The following is a 4342-nucleotide window of genomic DNA, read 5'->3' as shown; positions in this document are numbered from 1 at the left end:
GATTCTCACCAATAAAGTGCAATTCAAAGCCAGCAATAAATCTTGTCACCATTTTGGTTAAAAAACGAAATCTTCTCATGTGTGAGAGGAGGACAGGAGTAAGCAATCGCATCAGATGAGCAGAAATCAGAAAAACAATTTTCGATTTTAGTTACTTTTTTAGTAAACGTTACTTCAACTGATGAATCAGTTAACAACATGTGGTATATCTTTACAATGGAGTATTATTCAGCCACAAAAAAGGAATAAAGTTCTGATGCATACTACAACATGGATAAACCCCCAAAATATTATGCTAAGTAAAAGAAATCAGTCACGAAAGACCACATATCATATAATTCCATTTATATGAAATATCCAGAATAGGCATATTTATGGAGACAGAAAGTAGATTTTTGGTTGCTTAGGAGGGAGGGAGGAATAAAGGGGTGATAGCTAATGGGTATAGGGATTCTTTTTTGAAGTCGTGAAATCTTCTAAAATTGACTATACTAAAAACCCCTTGGATTGTACACTTTAAATAGGTGAATTGTATGATATGTGAACTATATCTCAATAAAACTGTTAAAAATTATTAGGTCTTTGCCATGCATATAAGCAACCAAATATATTAAAGACTATATAATATATAACATTCATTATATTTTATATATACTGCCTTCATATATGATATAGATATATATTATGTATAGAAGATATAATATAAAGTATAAATATTAAGACTTGTAGGAGCAATTCAACTTTTTTAAAAAAGGAAAACAACCCAACAGGAAAACAGAGGATGTACACAGATAATTCCTGCCAGAGGAAACCGGAAGGGCTGATGCACACATGGGAAAGAGGCTAAACCTCTTTGGAAATCAGAGAATAAACATTACAATTTCAACCAGATACCGTTTTTGACCCATCAGATTGGCAAAAAGCTACAAAAATGAGTATGATGACATTAGGCGATGGCAAATATGGAGAAATGAGAATTCTCATATATCACTGGTGGGAGAGTAGATTGGTCCAAAATCTTTGGAAAGCAATTTAGCAATATTTCAATATGCAAAGTGTGTATATCCCATGACTTGCTAGTAAATACATGTGAGGAAGTCTCATCCATGTATAAAGGAGGGACGCATAGGAATATTTTTGCATGGGAATATATTCCCATTATTTTCCGTATTAGTAAAAAAACTTCAACCTATATGCCATCAATAGAGAAATAGATAACTATCCTGGGATTTATTCATAAAATGGAAAATTAGACAGCAGTTAAAAATAAATGAATTTGAGCTACTGTATGTAATAAAAATATCTGAAATATGATTCATATTATATCCTAGAAATGAGGCAAAAGAGAGCAAAGGTTCAGGAGAAAGTCAAGTTGACGCATATATATTGCTTGCACCTGTCATGTCATTGCTTCTGTCACATTGCATTGACACAGCATGTAACAAGGCCAAGCCTTGATCCAGCGGGGCTGGGAAATAGATGGTGTGTTAAGTCTCATGGCTGAGGACATGCATTTGGGGATGGGTGAAGAATTGGGCCATGATGGAAATCTCCACCTCACCATGTCTTTGTACCATCTCATCAACATTAATTATTGCTTCAGGAACCAATTGGAACAGAGCACCCCCTAAATGTCAGCTCTGGGCTGAACACTGGAGACACACTGAGGTATCAGCAGAACCATCAGGCTCAGGGAAATAGTCTCGTCGAGAAGACAGGACATAGTCACACAAAAATCAGTAACTTTCAACTTGAAGAGAGAACTGACCCATGTGTTGAAGAAAAGGTAGGGCTTGGTGGCTAGTGGAGAAAAGGACACTCTGGGAGGGAGAGGTGTCTTAAAGAAAAATTGGCAGTAGTCATGCCTCTGTGCCTTTGTGAAATAGGACTAATGCCACCTGCCTTGAAATGAAGCATTATGGGAAAGTACCTGGCACACAGTAGCCTCTTGGAATGTGTTAACAGAATCTAGAAATTTAGCTCTGACCCAGACCTCCCTCCATATGTCACTCAGTCTCTCAGCTCCTACGGCACTTCTTTTGTCCCTTACTAGGCTCTCTGCCATCACAGGGCCTCATCACGTGCTGTTCCCCTCACTTGGAACACTTCTCCATCTCCTATTTTGTTCCACTGCATCCTGATATATGTTTCAATGGTCACTTCCTCAGGAAATGCCCTCCCTGACTTCCCAGGCTAGGTCAACACCATAGTTACGAACGCGGCTCAGCACAGTCTCTGCTCTCAATAAGTAGTTGTTGAATCAATGATGGTGGTTGCATTACCCTTGTGCGGTGCCGCCCTCATGTGATTCCTCTGGGCATTGCAACAATTTATTTAAACTGACGCTCGACGGCTCCCATGCTTTTGTGAGTGAAGAATCAAATGAGATGGGGCGCAATAGATGCGTGAAAAGGTGTTCATCGTCACTAATGCAAATCAAAACCACCGTGAACTATCACTTTACACCTATTAGGATGGCCGTTATCAAAAACACAATAGATAAGAAATGTTGGCAAGGATGTTGGCAAGGAGAAAAGGGAATCCCTGTGTACCGTTGGTGGGAATGTAAAGTGGGACAGCTGTTATGAAAAAACAGCATAGATTTTCCTTAAAAAATTAAAAATAGAACTACCGTATAATCCAGCAATTCCACTGCTGGGTATAGAGCCAGAGGAAACAAAATTGGCGTCTTGAAGCGGTATCTGCACTTCCATATTCACTGCAGCATTATCCACAATAGTCAAGATATGGGAACAACCTCAGGGTGTGTCAGTGGATGAATGGATAAATAAATGTGGTATATAGACATAATAGACTATTATTTGGCCACACACACACACAAAAATCCTGCCGTTGGTGACAACATGGATGAAGCTGAAGGACATTATGCTAAGTGAAATAAGCCAGAGAAAGACAAATACTGTATGATCTCACCGATACGTGGAATCTAAACAAGTTGAACTCATAGAAGCAGAGAGTAGAAACGTGGTTGCCAGGAGCTGGGGGTGGGAAAAATGGAAAGATGTTGGTCAAAGGGTACAGACTCTCAGTTGTAAGAAGAATAAGTCTGAGGATCTAATGTACCGCCTGGTGACTCTAGTTAATAATACTGTATTTTATACTTGAAATTTGCTAAGAGAATATACCTTAAGGGTTCTTACCACCACCACCACCACAACCAAAAAGTAAATGTAAGTGTGGACTATGTTAATTAGATTGATTGTGGTAATCATTTCACAATGCGTGTATATATATACAATCATCACTATTATATATTAAATATTTACAAGTTTTTGTTTGTCGGTTATGCCTCAATAAAGCTGGGGAAGAAAAAAAGAAAGACAACACGAGAACAGGCCCCTAAATAAGTCAATCCTGAGGAATAGGTGCAAGGTTTATGAATTCCCCTCCAAAACAAAATGTGAACTTCTGCCTGGGCACCGCCTCGGACACTGCCGTGGGCTCTCAGCTGTCAGGGCGGCCCTCCCTCTTCTCTGCTGCCTCGCAGATCCCTCCTTGCCTCTACTTGGACTTCATCACTGCCTTGCCCAGACCACACCTCTGCTCCCCGTTCCCTTCTGGCCCACTGCACCAGGATGTTCTCTTGCCTCCTGGACGTCTCCCTTTGAAGGCCCCAAGTGATTCAAACCAAATATGGGTGTCTTTTTCTCCCTGGGTACTTTCCATCTTGGAAGTTCTCTAATGTGTTCAGGGAGCTGTGAAAAGCGAATTACCTGCTTTCCAACTTCTCAACAAATCTAACACTATTTAGAGACGAGAAAAACTGAAGCCGAGAGAGGTTAAGTAACTTGCCTAGAGTCACAGAGTTTCAGCATTTGAACCCCCCTGATTCAAAAGTCTCCAAACTAGGTGTAGACTCATTTTAAGGGGCCAGGAGCTTTTACAAATTGAGGGCAGAGAATTCTCTTTAAGAATAAAAAATGCATTTAAGAAGACAAAGATAGGTACGGAGACTTAGAAGCAACTTGTACAAGTAAGGGTCTTTTTTTTTTTTTTACAAGTAAGTGTCTTGAAACTTAAATTTCCTTAGCTTCATGATCAAATGACCTCTAAATGAAAATTACGCCACATCCAAAGATAACAGTCAGGCAAACCAGAAGGAAGATTAGAATGCGAGGAGATTTTTTTCTTTCGATGTCTACCACCCTCCTTGGTGAAACCTCTTTAAAGCATAAAGGTCCATTTTTTAGAATTATTTCCCAGGTATGCTCCCGGAGTCTTTCTTGCAAGCAAAAAACAGGAAGCAGGTGTTTTTGTATTTGTCAGAGTGTCAGTGTCAGAATGAGAAGGCAGAAATTTAACAAAGACAAACCTAAGTAGG

The sequence above is a fragment of the Pteropus alecto genome, unplaced genomic scaffold (genome assembly GCF_000325575.1).
Source record: "Pteropus alecto unplaced genomic scaffold, ASM32557v1 scaffold10, whole genome shotgun sequence".
Lineage (NCBI taxonomy): Eukaryota > Metazoa > Chordata > Mammalia > Chiroptera > Pteropodidae > Pteropus > Pteropus alecto.
This window is presented reverse-complemented; position numbering follows the sequence as displayed.